The sequence below is a fragment of the Scyliorhinus torazame genome, chromosome 22, assembly GCF_047496885.1.
Source record: "Scyliorhinus torazame isolate Kashiwa2021f chromosome 22, sScyTor2.1, whole genome shotgun sequence".
Lineage (NCBI taxonomy): Eukaryota > Metazoa > Chordata > Chondrichthyes > Carcharhiniformes > Scyliorhinidae > Scyliorhinus > Scyliorhinus torazame.
Window position 1 is genome coordinate 95,600,783 of NC_092728.1, and position 18,462 is coordinate 95,619,244.

Sequence of the window (18,462 nt, forward strand, 5' to 3'; positions counted from 1 at the left end):
TCCTTTTGGAGTTTATAGGTTCATTCTGGGACTTTTTTAGTTGCTCATGTTGTGTCCTAACTGCCAACTGTGTTTATAAAAAAGAACCTTTCCCCTTGTGGTTTAGGTGATCTTGCATTTATCCAGCCTGTTTACCGAACAATAGAAAAATCCCTTCTTGAAATTGACCCTTCAAATGATAATTTACCAACCTTTCTAATCTTCCAATTGTGTCTGACTACTCTACATCCTGTTATCATCACTCCATTCATCAGTACACTTGATAAATGCAAATGTCATGATTCAGTAGGAGGCTGTATACTGAATCCAGTTGAGTTACGTCCTACCTGGTTCATGCAGCTAATAATCAACATGGTAAATTATGCAAGCACGGCATTCCTTAGCTTGATCAGCTTTTATTGAACAAAAAATAAGTCTCGTCAGCATCATCATTGTTTGCTGAACCTTCCACCCTGAGCTGTTTACTTTGCAGTTATTGTCAGTGCCATTGCCTTCCACTCTCAGGGGCCGAGTGAAGAGGCAGGCCCCAAGTCTACCTCAGCTGGATTGGGAGTTGAACCCAGCTGTTGGTGTTCTTCTGAACCATCTGTTAGCAATGCAGCTAAGTATCATCCTCCTCACTAAAAACTACTTGAAATAGTGTGTAAGACTTCAATTTTTTGGATGCAAAAAGAACCTTTTGAAATGCATCTTTAAAAATCAAAATCTTGTCAATTTCTGTTTGGAACAAAGCAAACCCTTTGTCAAACAAAATGGACCATCAGTAATAATATCCACCCTGTGTTAAACGTTATTTATGGCAAGTACAGACACGATAACAAGCTTTTATTACAGCTGCTTGGTCTGATCGCTCTCGAATAAAATTCTTAGTAAGTTGCTCTTCAGTGCGGTTAATATCCTTTCACTGCAAGCATGTGATGTGTTGACAACAAACTGCAACATAAACATGGCCCTAAAGAAAATGGCCACCGAAATGCCAAGAAAGTTTTTTTCAAAATCCAAATTAATAGGCCTTGCATGGTTGTCATCAATAATTTAAAGAGTTAGGTGTCTCAGTGGGCTCGTTTTGAATCCAGTCCAGACTAATGTGTGAAAGGAATGGACTGATTCACTGACTGTAAAGGCCTTAAGTGCCATTAATGTGGAAAGGTTTAACTCAGTAGCCATAGATACATAGCACAAAGCTTTTCCCAACTTGCCAATTAAAGCATGTGCAAGAAACCACAATCCCAATTAACCTTAATCAAGAAGTTGCTTTTTTGGGATTGAATTCTTGGAATTTTAGCCTGATGCAGATCAGCATTGTGCTGTATGTTAATACTGGATGCCGAAAATGGGAACATATTCCATTTAGCATTAGTAACTTTCTTACATCAGGCTACAATTCCATGCTGTCTCTGCATTCTCTCACCATTTGAATCATGTTCTGCTTTTCTATTCTTTCTGCCAAAGTGGACGACTATTTTTTCCCACATACTCTACTTGGCAATCCTTTGCCACTTACTTAACCTACCTATTTCCTTTTACAGACTCTTTGTATCCTCTCAACTCTTTTTCTGACCTATTTTTGTATCATCACATTTGGCTGCAGTAAAGTCTGTCCCTTCATCCAAGTCATTAATTTGATCATCAATAGTTGAGGCCCCAATACTGATCCTTGCGTCACTCCACTAGTCGCAATTTGCCAACTTGAAAAATGGTACATTTATCCTGATTCTCTGGTTCCTGTTAGCTATCCAATCTTTTATCTAAGCTAATATTTCCTCCCAACACCATGAGCCTTGTACCTTGTACAATAACTTTATATGTGGCACTTCATCGAATGCCTTTTGGAATAGATTCACAACAAAATGCTTTAATTTTAATTTTAATCTCCTTATTCCAGCTGCTTGATAGATTATCCTAAAAAATGTGTCTCTCTGCAATTAGACTATAAGGACCTTTCCATACTCAGGAAATCATTCTGTGCTGTCAGCCATATAGTTTGAAAGACCCAGTTATAAGAGAGATATTAACTTGTACCTTAAATATTTTCTGTATTTCAAGTTGATACTAGTTAGTAATTTAAACCAGTGGGATATAGATTTAGAACACAGAAGGCTGGAGGGTAACTTGATTGAGGTCTACAAAATTATGAGAGGAAGAGATAGAGTGGGCAGGATAAAATAGTTCCCCTTGACGGAGAATTCTAGAACCAGGGGACATAGATTCAAGATAAGTGGCAGAATGTATGGAGAGGACATGGACGTATTTCACAGAGGGTAATGGGTGTTTGGAATTTGCTGTTCGAGTTGGCGGTGGGGGCATAGCTCCTAAACTGTTCTTAAAAAGTACTTGGATTTGCACATTAAGTGCTGTAAGTTAACGTGCAGTGACTATGGACTATGGGCCGAGGGCAGGAAGCTGGGATTAGGAAGGACACCTGGATGCCCTCGGGCTGGCAGGAACAAGATGGGCCGAATAACCTCCTTCTGTGCGGTAACATTCCTATGGTTTTAATAGTTAAAAAGTACATTTAAACTGATTTTTACAAAGGACAATAAGACAAACATTTGGAGTGGTTTACAAATTGATCCACCTTGGCGGAGTTGAAAATGTATGTTGGAATTCTCCCAAACCCTCGATGGTGCTCCCCATAACCAAAATCTATTAAACGTTGTGGGTCAGGTGAACTCCATATTCAGGAGAATATGGCGGGAGGCCCAGAAATTGGTTTCACACTGGCTGAATTTACAGCACGATCTACTGCTGGTGCTTGCCACGGTGGGTCAGAAAACCTACCAGAGGCCGGCGTAAATCTCGTTTAGACCTGTTAATGGGATACAAATGAAGGCCCGTCCCCCATGCCAATGTCTCTGCATTGCCGGTGGGAAAACATGCAGACATAAAACACATTCGGAACAACGTGATGTGCAGATGTCAGGATTCACCCGAACAATGCCTGGGTTGCATTCGGAGTTCAAGTTGGAGGCCACATGAGACACCTCAGCAGTGGGTCATGTCGGATGGCATTTGCAGGTGGACCTTCCAGATTAGGTACTCCTGGAGGAGTGCATCTTCTAGCCTCAGAATGCCCCAGGTATCCATCTTCATTCTCAAGATTTCCATCTTCTGGTCCAAGTGCTCCTGGAGATCTATTTTCATTTTCAGGTGGTCCACTTCCTCCTTCAATGATGGGTCAGTAATGTTGGACACCTTTTCAGTATGGGGCCTGGACATGATGGCGGACTACGTTTCATCCAGGCTGGCCCTATCACTGAGGATGGCGTAAGACACCCTGGTGCATAATTAGTGAGGTCAGGGCTGAAAGATCAGGTGCGGTTTCCCGCCGGACGCCACAGTGGGAAACACTCCCATGTTTCTGCACCTGCCACGGGACTTTGTCTCAAAGTAAGAGAATTTCACCTGTAATGTTCAAGTACACGTGCGATGTGGTTAGGCTCCTGAAACAGCAATCCAGAGGTCACGAGTTCAAATACCACCATGGTAAACTGTGAAATTGAACTTGGTGGTATTTGGTGACCGTTCGGAAAACTGAGTTTTATGGGATTTATAATTGTGTTAGTAAACATTAGAAATAAGGTATAGTTTTAAGTGGGTTTAATTTCATGTTTCTGTGCCTGGAAGGGTAAAACCCAGAGTTACATTCATGCTGGACAACGGGTGTTTGTATGATTTGGGGTTGGGTCAGCTCTACTGTGTCTCTGTTATGCTTCGTGTCATGTGAGTATCCCTTTAAGAAACGTGTGTTTCATAAAATGGCTGCAGTGATGTCATTGTGTGGGTGGAGCTGACCTCTGGCTCTGCTTTTACTTTCGTTTTGAGCTGGCAGCTGCAGTGTGTTTAGTTTTGTTTTCAGAGATGGAGAGCTGCATGTGAACCAAGCAGATGTGTGTATTGATCTTTCTCTCTTCAAGCTAAAGAATGTCTTCAGCTCATTGACGATTTCAAATTTCAAAGTAATACCTGTTTCTGTAGATAATTTAAACCTGCTGACTTTGTTAAAAAGTGTCTTGGGCTTATGGATGTTGTTAGGAAAGTTACTAAGGGTTACCTATAGAATATTGTATTTGGGAAAGTATCAGTGTTTGTAGTTGATAAGATGTTTACTGTGTTTATAAAGTGTTAACTAAATTCATAGAATAAACATTGTTTTTGTTTAAAAATACTTTAGATCTCTGTTGCATCACACCTGTAAAGTGGGCCCTTGTGCTCCCCATAACCAAAATCTATTAAACGTTGTGGGTCAGGTGAACTCCATGATATACTTTGGGGTTCTCTAAACCCTGGCCCATAATGTTAGCAAGAACTACGGTGTTGAGAGCAAATAAGTCAGCAGTGGTTGCTTATCAGCTGGGGCCTTGTAACGTAGAGAAGCTTTTAAGTTTTAGTATAGTTAATTTGATTGCAGTTGGGGAGAGGTAGTGAGAGAGAAGGCAGCTCTCACCACTGTGCTCGAAGCAGTTGGCTTAGAAGGCGAGAGGGAACATCTGTCTCGGCCTTGCTCGAAGAAAGGCCATACCATGGAGTAATGGTCTGGCGGTTATGGTCCGCCTTCTCCTGGGGGGGGGGGGGGGGGGGGGCAATTGGGACACACACCAGAAATCACAGTGTTACACAGTCCGACACATGCAGCCCAAGGGATGGGTAGCTGGTGGCTTCAGTGGCCAGGGCACCCGGCTTGGGCCATGTGGTGCAGGGTAGGGCTTTGGCTGCCCTCCTGGTTTGTGTGTGAGTGTGGGTGGGAGTGGAGGGGGAAAGAGTGGCCATGGTGGGGTCATAGTTTGTTGGTGCCAGGGGCATAGTGCTGCCTCTCACCTTGGTCGCCCTGAGGAGGTCGTGCAGCTTCTTCCAGCATTGCTGGCCGGTCCGGATGGTGTTGCTTGTGGCGCTGATGGCCTCTGCCATCTGTGCCCAGGCACAGCGAACAGCAGTGGCTGGTAGCCTCTTTCCCAGACTGGGGTACAGGGTTGGCTGGATTTTTCTCCACTGTGTCCAGCAGCATCTCGAGCTCAAAGTCCATGAACCTTGGTGCCGTTCTCCACACTGCCATCTTGTTGGCTGGGCTGGTGTGCTTTCGGGGTGAAGTGTGTATATGCGACTGCAGCTTGTCAGCCTCCTGAGTGTCAATCGTGAATCCAGCACCGTTTCTCATTAGAATCGATTGTGTTCCATGTGGCGTCGGTGCAAGCTCCTCAACAGTTGCTGAATTGGTCACGTGCGGCACCAGTTTTGCTGTCGTAGGAATCCGTGACTCCTGCCCCAGCATCAACACTTAATCTCAGGAACGGATTTCTGCCTACAGTCTTTTGAGCCAGGGTTCCATTCTGGACTCTTCCTGTTCAGTTATAACATCAACTGGGGTCGTACCAGTGACCTAATAACAGAAACAATTGCCATCAAATCTATTGAGTTGTCTTTTAACAGCTCGACAATTGGTTTATTATTGTCGTTCTGGGAAGGGACAGGCCACGCTACCCAGTCTGGCGTGTGCACACTGTGGTTGACTCTTAATACCCTCAGGACAATTAAAGATGGGCAATAAATGTTGTTTTGCTGGTGTTACTGATATCTTGGGGAATAATTTTTTTCGAAGTCAGATCCGAGGCTGGAAGTCTTTGAAAGACAAGCTCGTTGGGCTGACAGATGTTTTGTTGTTGACTTTTTAAAAATTTCTGTTGCTTCACATAGCTCAAGGATTTAAAAAAAACAAGGTAAACATCGATGACTCTTTTATAAGCCACCTGGCAAGGGCAGTCTGCTGGGCCCATGTTCCCGTATATCTCTCACATATTTGACATCTTGGGCGGGAGAATTGGCAGGGGCGGGAATCGCGCCGCGCCGGTTGGCGGCCGCTCGCAGCCCCCGATGGACCGAAGTCCCGCTCGTTCTATGCAGGTCCCCCCGGCGTAAATTGGACTAGGTCCCTTACCGGCGGGACCTGGCGGCACGGGCGGGCTCCGGGGTCCTGGGGGGGCGCGTGGCGATCTGGCCGGCCGGTGGAGTCCCTTCGGCCCCGGCTGGCGCGGCGCCAAAGGCTTTCCATGTTGTCCGGCGGGGCGCCATGCACTCTGGGGCGGGCCTAGCCCCGAAAGGTGCGGAGGATTCCGCACCTTTGGGGCGGCCCGACGCCGGAGTGGTTCACGCCACTCCATCCCGCCGGGACCCCCCGCTCCGCCGGGTACGGGAGAATCCCGCCTCTGTAGAGAGCTTAAAGCAACAATAATTATTCTTTTTGGGATGTGGATGTTTCAGTAATTCAGGTGATTATCACTAAGTAGTTCTGTAATTTTGCGAAAGATAAAAGCTGAGTAAGTACTGTAGAATTTCAACTTTTAAAATTTATTCATGGGATGTGGATGTCGCTGACTCGGCCAGCATTTATTGCCATCCCTAATTGCTCTGGAGAAAGTGATGATGAGCTGCCTTCTTGACTTGCTGCAGTCCATGTGTTGTAGATACACCCACAGTCCTATTAGGGAGGGAGATGGCACCTGGAATGAGCAGGTTGCCTTATGAGGAAAGGTGAGGCAGACAGGCTCTTTTCCACTGGAGTTTAGAAAAGTGAGGAGTGACTTGATTGAAGTATGTAAGATCCTGAATGTTTTTTACAAGGTGGACATGGGAAGGATGTTTCCTCTTGTGGGTAAGTCCAGAACTCGGTTTTAAAGTTAGGTGTGGCCCTTATAAGACAGAGATGAGGAGAATTTTTTCTCACAGAAGATTGAGAGACTTTAGTACACTCTCTGCCTCAGAAGGCGGTGAAGGTGGGGTCACTGAATATTTTTAAGGCGGAGGTAGATCGATTCCGTTGCCTAACAATCTAAGGTTATCGAAGGTAGATGGGAATGTAGAACTTGAAATAGAAACCGATCAGCCGTGAGCTTATTGAATAGCGCGGCAGGCTCGAGGGGCCGAATGGCCTACTTCTAATCTTATTCTGTATGTTCCTGTGAGTTCCAGAATTTCGATACAGGGCAGAAAGAAGTCCTACAGCTTATTATCAACTGTCCGCTTTGTGAGTGAAATCTAAAACTAATCCCACTGCCTCACAATCTTCTGGTATGTTGCCAGTGCTTTTATGTTTGAAGCAATTTGGTTTGGTTGGGTTATTGTAATAAGGTATGTAAGTCTGCTTGATATTTCCAAAGTATTCTTATTTAACGTGAAAATTTCTGATTTCACAAAGCAATGAAACTAAATCCTAGGAATTTTATTTTGCTTAGAAATAACGGGAGCAACAGAAATTAGCCACAGTCATGAACGCCGATGAAGGAGCCTGCTCAGCTTGGGTCTACATTTTGTTCCTTCACCATTTAAAGCTACTTGGTCATTATTTTGAACCTCTGCTCCCAGTGAAGGTAGGGAGATATGTAGCAACACTCGTATGTTAAGAGAAAGGAGGAAGGAAAACTTAGAAGAAGGCAAGCTGAAAATAATTATTACGATCTATGTACATCTGAAAAAAAACTATTTATTTGGAAGTGGAGACACTTGTGTATCTGGGACTGAACAAAATTTGACAGAAGGGAGAAATATCTTATAAAATTTTACCATTATCATTGGCAAAGCACATTGTGTTGCAGAATGTAAGTTTGCCCAGGCAATTTTTCTAATGTTGAGCACTTCCAATCTCGGCTGGAGCTGTCATAAAGGATCTGTCATGTAAAGTGGAGGAGACATTTCCATAAAATGGATAGGCAGTTGGTTCGAATGGAAGCTTTGGATCCGGTTGTCAATGGAGGTTTGGAAGACATGACTTATTCTATTTTAAGAGTCGGAGGATTATAAATAAGAACCTGGCAACTCTCTGTCAAAACTCCATTGAAATCCTAAGGTAATAATCCTATGAATTGAATTGTATAAATGTCAAAATTGAGACAGAACTCTTACGTAGACAGTAGCATATTTTTAAAATGATAGCTACATAATTTCCTGACCTTTGCTATCTAATGCAGAGACAGGCAGCAGTGCTGTATTTTGAATTCTCATAATCCTATACTTTATTCTTTCTCAAAAAGTGTGTGACTAACCAAATTCCCATAAATTGTCAGCGCTGTATTGTGCTCAGTAATTGATGTGGGCTCTGAAACCTTGTGCTAAAGGAGCTGAATGCAGGTTCCTTTTCTTTGGTAACTAGATAGATTCATTTGTTGCAGCTGCATTTCTGATTACTATTCCCCTGGAGTCTTCCAGATTCATAGAATCCATACAGAGCAAAAGGAGGCTATTTGGCCCATCGAGTCTGCATCGACCCTCTGAAAGAGCACCCTACCAAGCCCTATCCCCATAACCCCACCTAACCTTTTGGACACCAAGGGTCAATTTACCACGGTCAATCCACCGAACCTGCACATCTTGGGACTGTGGGTGGAAATGGGAGCATCCAGAGGAAACCCAAGCCGGCACACAAAGAATGTGCAAACTCCACAGTCGCCCAAGGCTGAACCCTGGTCCCTGGCGTTGTGATGCAGCAGTGCTAACCACCGTGTTGCCCGCTTTTGTTTTAAATTTGGGCCATACCCCCCCCACAATTTTAATATCAGTTTCTTATTTGCCATTGCACGGAAACAATTATTTTATCTTAATCTGTCAGTACAATCCTGATATCACTCTTTAATCTCATAATTCACTTGCAAGCATCTGGATCTATCATTTTTCATTCCTCACAGCCCCACCACAAAAATGTATTAAACAAATATCCATGTAATGTGCAGTATGTTAAAAGGCAACATACATTTTCAGGGCTTGTTTTCAGTTGTTCCAGAATGTTTGAACCAGAATGTGAGAATTGTACTGCAACCTCATCCTAGATCATGTACTAAAGTTCTACATTGGGGCTGAACTTTCAATCTCGACCCCGAACAAGTCAAACTGACATTTTGGGACTTGTTGAGAATATTTTGTTTATTACTTCTACCAGGGTGGCACGGTAGCACAGTGGCTTCATAGCTCCAGGGTCCCAGGTTCGATTCCCGATTTGGTTCACTGTCTGTGCGGAGTCTGCATGTTCTCCCCGTGTCTGCGTGGGTTTCTTCCGGGTGCTCCGGTTTCCTCCCACAGTCTCCAGATGTGCAGGATAGGTGGATTGGCCATGCTAAATTGCCCTGAGTGTCCAAAATGGTTAGATGGGGTTACTGGGTTACGGGGATAGGGTGGAGGTGTGGGCTTAGACAGGGTGATCTTTCCATAGGCCTGTGCAGACTCGATGGGCTGAATGGCCTCCTTCTGCACTGTAAATTCTATTCTATATTCTAAACGGTCAACAGTAACAAAGATTTGAAAATCAGCTAAGTAGCATTCCACATATCACACTAATGGTCAAACAACAAGGAAACGCCACCATTCCATATTGGTGCCAATATAAAGCTATATCAGTTTACTTTCACCAAGAAACAAACACACGGTAGCACCCCAACAGAAAAGGTGGATAAGACTTCAAAAGCGTTAGCATGTCCAGAACTTTGTCGTAGAAATGATCTGTCCATCATAGTGTGATTTGTTCCATGTATCAGTGCCATTCTCTGTCCAGGAGCCGCAGCTGTGTAGGCCCTCCCACACAGCCCAATCTCACAGAACCAAATCCTGGCATCCACATATTCCACTGGCAGTTGAACATCCTTGACTTCCAGTGTGTTCAACCCATGGTGATGTGCCAGATACATGCACTGGGGTGTTGCAAATGTCCTCCGCAACTTGCCTAATTGCAATTAGGTTACTTGAGATCTCCACCCACACCAAGCCACAAAATTAGGATAATATTGGATTCAGCGATAATGCATTCCACGGTCAAATGCCATGTGGTCATTCCCAACACATGAGGGATAGGATTAGATTGCACCACCTTCTGCGGCAGAAAAGAGGTGGAAACTGGGGGAATTAATTTGGCAGTGATTTTTGCTGGTGACTGATTACTTTAAATCAGGCATTTTCAAAATGGGAGTCGCAACCAGCGGTTGGTTCGCGGGCAGGTGTCGGAGGGTCACGGAACCATCCATCGCGGTGTTCCCGATCGCGGCAATTCGGGCACAACGGGCGCAGCAGACACCTTTTAAAAATGCCGGCTGCGAGTGGCTTTAAAAATGGAGGCACGCTGCGCATGCGTGCCTACTCATCAGTGCGCATTCCCGGAGCCCAGAGAGAAACACCGCCTCCTCCTGACGTCAGCATGCTGACCCAGGAGAAGATTTTTTTAAAAATTCAATTCGGTCTTCCTGCATCTGCCTTGAATATGCTCAATGGCTGAGCCTGCAACTATCAATATGCTCAATGGCTGAGACTATCTCTTTGATAGTGAATTTTAGAGATTAGAATGATTCACAATACTTTGAGTTAAGTTATTCCTCCTCATCTATGTCTAAAATTGTCGCATTGTAATTTGCAGACTATATCCCCAGGCCGTAAACCACCCATCTGAGGAAGACTTTCATTCTGTATCTGCTCTGTAGAGTCCTGAGAGAATAATGCCTGTTTCAATTTGGTCATTTATTTTTCTTCACTACTCTAGACTATAGAATTTAAGCCCAGGCTCACCTCTCGCATTAAAGGTAAAAAAAATGGTGGGTCACGAAGGGCGGCCGGCGTGGGTCGCGAAGGGCGGCCGGCGTGGGTCGCGAAGGATGGCCGGTTGATAAAAATGGGTCCCGGGCAAAAAGGTTTGAATAACACGGTTTTAAATGATAAAATGCAAAGGACGGCTGAAGAAAATAAGTTAGATTGTTATTATAGACTTGTGCATTACTTCCACAGTTGCAGAAATTAGTAAAATACTGACCGATTGATAGGATGGAAAGGTTGGTTAAATGGGCTGAAAAAGCTGATGAATGCAGGAGCATTTATTTCCAATGTTGCCCCTACCTATCTCCTGAGTTTCTAGATTTATCTGTGGTATCCACTGTTCCTATGTTGAGAGGAACAGACAGCTAAGATATCCAAAAATAAATCTGTGTAGAATATCTCTGCTGAGAGGCAGCTGTGGGAATAAGCCCTGCTCATCTGCCCATGTGAATTACTGGGCTTCGGTACAAAAAATGACCTGAAGACTGATGGCAAACTGCTGCTAGATGGAGGCAAAGACCATTGTTAGCATGCTTCTGTCAGGTCCTACAACCAAACAATAAACATCTCCATTCCAAATGGTTCTATTTAATACGTGTAGTGTATTATGTTCCTATAAAACAGAATATTTCAATACTTCTGATAGTTACAGTTTAAACATTTGAATAGAGAAAATTATATTGTCCCTTTAAATACCAAAGGATGAACTATTAGCTGCTGCCGTTGAAGGGCCAGAGAAGTTGAATACAGCTTCAATTAAAGCCAAATAGCTAATTTGTCAATCTTAGCCATGTTACTATTTGGAACCATTGACCGAGGCACAGTGTGTTCCTACAATGATAATGGAGAGGAAAAATACGGTTACATAATTGTTTTCCCCTCCTGCTCGATACGGGCTGACGCATGATCACCAGATCTAACTGGACCATTTCATGATGTAGAGAATTGCACTTTCATCTGCTAAAAAGAAATTCATTACCCTTGGATTAGCCCCAAGACTAAAAGTAACCACTAGATCCTTTTCTCCAATGTCAAGTGTCTCTCTTGCCCTTTCACCCTCACCTCTAAACCCGTAGGCTCCTGCTTTCTCTCTTGGATACAAAAGAAAACATGAATGTATGTCCTCTTGTATGATTGAAATTTAGAAGGAACTGATTTGGAGGGCGATGGTCATTTCTCTTCCCTCACGTTGGTCCACACCTTGTTCTTGAACCTACCATGAAGGTTAATTACATGCATACAATTTATACAAACCTACTCTTTGCTTGCGGGTTCAAACTTTCACCTTTTTCTGGAGGTCACGTGATGTGAGTGCAGGAGCAGCTGCGTTTTCGCAAGCTCAGGCTCTGCTCATTTTTTCTGCCACGTGCACATCTCTCAAGTTTTTTTTCAGCTTACATGGCTTTTACTATGTACTGAGATTCATTGGCCAATGTTCCAGCACTTCTAAGTTGAGACAATATGGTTTAATCCTTGTTGATTTGTGGTGGCTGGAGGGAGTTGGGGTGGGGCCTTTGGTGGTGCAGTTGCCTTTGAGAGATTTCCCACCCTGGTGATACAGTGCACACCGACGGATGAAGGCTGCTAGCCATGAAGGTGATCGATCTGATAGTCGTGGCTCTGCGATGCAGGATGGTCAAGTCCAATTTCGTGAGTTGTGAGGTGCCTTTATGGAGGTGGTGGTGACGCACAAGAAGGTTCTTGTTGCAGATAAAGCACTGCCTCTGGTGGATGCCCGCCTCCATACAGTTCAGTTTCCGTTGCATGGCCTGTCATCCATCCTGAGGAATTCAGGTGGGAAAAGGGGGACCAGAGAGACACTGGTCGTGCCCGGTATTTTTGGTGAGGTGATGAGAGATATTCCCGAGATTGAGAACTGGCTGCCAATATTCCCACATTCTGGGAAGCGTTGAAGGCTGTGATCAGAGGACTATACAAGCCTGATCCACCGGAAGATGGCTCGGAGATGGAGCGATTGTTGGGCAGATTGGACTTCCCAGTGGTAGAAATGGGGAAGAGGGGGAGGGGCTGGAGTCACCGTTGGGGTTGGAGGACGTTGTAGACTGAATTGGTTCCATGCAATCAAGGAAAGCACCGGGGCCGGATGGTTTTCTGGCCGTATTTTACAACAGTTCGTGGCCTTGTTGGCACTGCACTTACTGGGAATGTTCAATGACTCTGCTGAGGGGTCCTGCCTGCCTTGCTGACGCAGATCTCGATTTCTCTAATCCCGAAAAAGGACAAAGACCCCCTTGAGTGTGGGTGTTATAGGCCTATTTCACTATTAAACACTAATGCGAAAATACTAACTAAGGTTCTGGCGAAACGTTTGGAGGGGTGTCTACCAGAAGTGATCTCTTTTTTTTTTAATAAATATTTTATTGAAAATTTTTGGTCAACCAACACAGTACATTGTGCATCCTTTACACAACATTATAACAATACAGATAATAATGACCTTTTTTTTTTTTAATATAAACAAAAAACAACAAATAAATAAATATTAAATAACAAAAATGAAAACTAGCCCTAATTGGCAACTGCCTTGTCACAGGCTATCCCCCCCCCCCCCCCCCCACCCCCCCCAGTCCTGGGCTGCTGCTGCTGCCTTCTTTTTTCCCCCATCTATCTTTCCGCAAGATATTCGACGAACGGTTGCCACCGCCTGGTGAACCCTTGAGCCGACCCCCTTAGGACGAACTTAATCCGCTCTAGCTTTATGAACCCCGCCATATCATTTATCCAGGTCTCCACCCCCGGGGGCTTGGCTTCTTTCCACATTAGCAATATCCTGCGCCGGGCTACTAGGGACGCAAAGGCCAAAACATCGGCCTCTCTCGCCTCCTGCACTCCCGGCTCTTGTGCAACCCCAAATATAGCCAACCCCCAGCTTGGTTCGACCCGGACTCCTACTACTTTTGAAAGCGCCTTTGTCACCCCCACCCAAAACCCCTGTAGTGCCGGGCATGACCAAAACATATGGGTATGATTCGCTGGGCTTCTCGAGCACCTCGCACACCTATCCTCCACCCCAAAAAATTTACTGAACCGTGTTCCAGTCATATGTGCCCTGTGTAATACCTTAAACTGAATCAGGCTTAGCCTGGCGCACGAGGACGACGAGTTTACCCTGTTTAGGGCATCTGCCCACAGCCCCTCCTCGATCTCCTCCCCTAGCTCTTCTTCCCATTTCCCTTTTAGTTCGTCCACCATAGTCTCCCCTTCGTCCCTCATTTCCCTATATATATCCGACACCTTACCATCCCCCACCCATTTCTTTGAGATGACTCTGTCCTGCACCTCTTGTGTCGGGAGCTGCGGGAATTCCCTCACCTGTTGCCTCGCAAAAGCCCTCAATTGCATGTACCTGAATGCATTCCCTTGGGGCAACCCATATTTCTCGGTCAGCGCTCCCAGACTTGCGAACTTCCCGTCCACAAATAGATCTTTCAGTTGCGTTATTCCTGCTCTTTGGCACATTCCATATCCCCCATCCATTCCCCCCGGGGCAAACCTATGGTTGTTTCTTATCGGGGACCCCCCCAATGCTCCGGTCTTTCCCCTATGTCGTCTCCACTGTCCCCAAATCTTCAGTGTAGCTACCACCACCGGGCTCGTGGTGTAGTTCCTCGGTGAGAACGGCAATGGGGCTGTCACCATAGCCTGCAGGCTGGTCCCCCTACAGGACGCCCTCTCTAATCTCTTCCACGCCGCTCCCTCCTCCTCTCCCATCCACTTACTCACCATTGAAATATTAGCGGCCCAATAATACTCACTTAGGCTCGGTAATGCCAGCCCCCCCCTATCCCTACTACGCTGTAAGAATCCCTTCCTCACTCTCGGAGTCTTCCCGGCCCAAACAAAACCCATGATGCTCTTTTCTATCCTTTTAAAAAAAGCCTTCGTGATCACCACCGGGAGGCACTGAAACACAAAGAGGAATCTCGGGAGGACCACCATCTTAACCGCCTGCACCCTCCCTGCCATTGACAGTGCTACCATATCCCATCTCTTGAAATCTTCCTCCATCTGTTCCACCAGCCGCGTTAAATTTAGCCTGTGCAATGTGCCCCAATTCTTAGCTATCTGGATCCCCAGGTAACGAAAGTCTCTTGTTACCTTCCTCAACGGTAGGTCTTCTATTTCTCTACTCTGCTCCCCTGGATGCACCACAAACAGCTCACTCTTCCCCATGTTCAATTTATACCCTGAAAAATCCCCAAACTCCCCAAGTATCCGCATTATTTCTGGCACCCCTCCGCCGGATCCGCCACATATAGTAGCAGATCATCCGCATATAAAGATACCCGGTGTTCTTCTCCTCCCCTAAGTATTCCCCTCCATCTCTTGGAACCTCTCAGCGCTATCGCCAGGGGCTCAATCGCCAGTGCAAACAGTAATGGGGACAGAGGACATCCCTGCCTTGTCCCTCTATGGAGCCGAAAATATGCCGATCCCCGTCCATTCGTGACCACACTCGCCACTGGGGCCCTATACAACAGCTGCACCCATCTAACATACCCCTCTCCAAAACCAAATCTCCTCAACACCTCCCACAGATAATCCCATTCCACTCTATCAAATGCTTTCTCGGCATCCATCGCCACTACTATCTCCGTTTCACCCTCTGGTGGGGCCATCATCATTACCCCTAACAGCCTCCGTATATTCGTGTTCAGCTGTCTCCCCTTCACAAACCCAGTTTGGTCCTCGTGAACCACCCCCGGGACACATTCCTCTATTCTCATTGCCATTACCTTGGCCAGGACCTTGGCATCCACATTTAGGAGGGAAATTGGTCTGTAGGACCCGCATTGTAGCGGATCCTTTTCCTTCTTTAAGAGAAGCGATATCGTTGCTTCAGACATAGTCGGGGGCAGTTGTCCCCTTTCCTTTGCCTCGTTAAAGGTCCTCGTCAGTACCGGGGCGAGCAAGTCCAAATACTTTCTGTAAAATTCAACTGGGAATCCGTCCGGTCCCGGGGCCTTTCCCGTCTGCATGTTCCTAATTCCTTTCACCACTTCTTCTACCGTAATCTGTGCTCCCAGTCCCACCCTTTCCTGCTCTTCCACCTTGGGAATTTCCAGCCGATCCAAAAAATCCATCATTCTCTCCCTCCCATCCGGGGGTTGAGCTTCATACAATTTTTTAGAAAATGTCTTGAACACTTCATTCACTCTCTCCGCCCCCCGCTCCATCTCTCCTTCCTCATCCCTCACTCCCCCTATTTCCCTCGCTGCTCCCCTTTTCCTCAATTGGTGTGCCAGCAATCTGCTCGCCTTCTCCCCATATTCATACTGTACACCCTGCGCCTTCCTCCATTGTGCCTCTGCAGTGCCTGTAGTCAGCAAGTCAAATTCCACATGCAGCCTTTGCCTTTCCCTGTACAGTCCCTCCTCCGGTGCTTCCGCATATTGTCTGTCCACCCTCAAAAGTTCTTGCAGCAACCGCTCCCGTTCCTTACTCTCCTGCTTCCCTTTATGTGCCCTTATTGATATCAGCTCCCCCCTAACCACCGCCTTCAACGCCTCCCAGACCACTCCCACCTGAACCTCCCCATTGTCATTGAGTTCCAAGTACTTTTCAATACATCCCCTCACCCTGAGGCACACCCCCTCATCCGCCATTAGTCCCATGTCCATTCTCCAGGGTGGGCGCCCTCCTGTTTCCTCCCCTATCTCCAAGTCTACCCAGTGTGGGGCATGATCCGAAATGGCTATAGCCGTATATTCCGTTCCCCTCACCTTCGGGATCAATGCCCTACCCAACACAAAAAAGTCTATGCGCGAATAGACTTTATGGACATAGGAGAAAAACGAGAACTCCTTACTCCTCGGTCTACTGAATCTCCACGGGTCCACACCTCCCATCTGCTCCATAAAATCCTTAAGCACCTTGGCTGCTGCCGGCCTCCTACCAGTCCTGGACTTCGACCTATCCAGCCTTGGTTCCAACACCGTGTTAAAGTCTCCCCCCATTATCAGCTTTCCCGTCTCTAGGTCCGGGATGCGTCCTAGCATTCGCCTCATAAAGTTGGCATCATCCCAGTTCGGGGCATACACGTTTACCAAAACCACCATCTCTCCCTGTAATTTGCCACTCACCATCACGTATCTGCCCCCGTTATCCACCACTATAGTCTTTGCCTCGAACATTACCCGCTTCCCCACTAATATAGCCACCCCCCTGTTTTTCGCATCCAGCCCCGAATGGAACACCTGCCCCACCCATCCTTTACGCAGCCTAACCTGGTCTATCAGTTTCAGGTGCGTTTCCTGTAACATAACCACATCTGCTTTAAGTTTCTTAAGGTGTGCGAGTACTCGTGCCCTCTTTATCGGCCCGTTGAGCCCTCTCACGTTCCACGTGATCAGCCGAGTTGGGGGGCTTCCCACCCCCCCCCCCCCCCCACCCCCCCCCCCCTTGCCGGTTAGCCATCATCTTTTTCCAGCTTCTCACCCAGTTCCCACGCAGCTGTATCACCCCCAGGCGGTGCCCCCCCGCCCATCCTCTCCCGTACCCACTCCCCCCTTTCCCCAGCAGCAGCAACCCAGTAATTCCCCCCTCCCACCCCCCCCCGCTAGACCCCCCCGCTAGCGTAATTACTCCCCCCATGTTGCTCCCAGAAGTCAGCAAACTCTGGCTGACCTCGGCTTCCCCCCGTGACCACGGCTCGCACCGTGCGACGCCCCCTCCTTCCTGCTTCTCTATTCCCGCCATAATTATCATAGCGCGGGAACCAAGCCCGCGCCTCTCCCTCGGCCCCGCCTCCCATGGCCAACGCCCCATCTCCTCTCCCTCCCCACCTCCCCCCATCACCACCTGTGGGAGAAAGAAAAGTTACCATACCGCAGGATTAGAACATAAAACCCCTCTTCGCCCCCCCCATTCGCCCCACCACTTTGTCCAAACGTTCTTTTTCATACTCCACTCATTCCAGTTTTTCTTCTACAATAAAAGTCCACGCTTCATCCGCCGTCTCAAAGTAGTGGTGCATCCCTTGATATGTGACCCACAGTCTTGCCGGTTGCAGCATTCCAAATTTTATCTTCCTTTTGTGAAGTACCGCCTTGGCCCGATTAAAGCTCGCCCTCCTTCTCGCCACCTCCGCACTCCAGTCTTGATAAACGCGGATCACCGCGTTCTCCCATTTACTGCACCGAGTTTTCTTCGCCCATCTAAGGACCATTTCTCTATCCTTAAAACGGAGGAATCTCACCACTATGGCTCTGGGAGTTTCTCCTGCTCTCGATCCTCGCACCATAACTCGGTACGCTCCCTCCACCTCCAACGGACCCGTCGGGGCCTCCGCTCCCATTAACGAATGCAGCATCGTGCTCACATATGCCCCGACGTCCGCCCCCTCCACACCTTCAGGAAGGCCAAGAATCCTCAGGTTGTTCCTCCTTGCGTTGTTTTCCAGTGCCTCCAACCTCTCCACACATCGTTTCTGGTGTGCCTCCTGTATCTCCGACTTCACCACCAGGCCCTGTATATCGTTCTCATTCTCGGCTGCTTTCGCCTTCACGACCCGAAGCTCCTGCTCCTGGGTCTTTTGTTCCTCCTTTAGCCCTTCGATCGCCTGTAGTATCGGGGCCAACAACTCTTTCTTCATTTCCTTTTTTATCTCCTCCACGCAGCATTTCAAGAACTCTTGTTGTTCAGGGCCCCATATGAAACTGCCACCTTCCGACGCCATCTTGGTTTTTGCTTGCCTTCCTTGCCGTTGTTCCAAAGGATCTGCTGCAATCCGGCCACTTTCCTCTCCTTTTTCCATCCGTGTCCAGGGGGAACACCCTCCTGGTTTACCGCACGGTGTTTTTAGCCGTTAAAATTGCCGTTGGGGCTCCTATCAAGAGCCCAAAAGTCCGTTTCACAGGGAGCTGCCGAAACGTGCGACTCAGC

General features: G+C 46.9%; 1 protein-coding gene across 1 annotated transcript in view; it reads left to right on the forward strand.

Annotated features, from left to right (window-relative positions):
- LOC140399243 (neuronal calcium sensor 1) overlaps window positions 1–18,462 on the forward strand; it is a 193,856-nt gene that overhangs the window by 48,830 nt on the left and 126,564 nt on the right. The window lies entirely within an intron of this gene.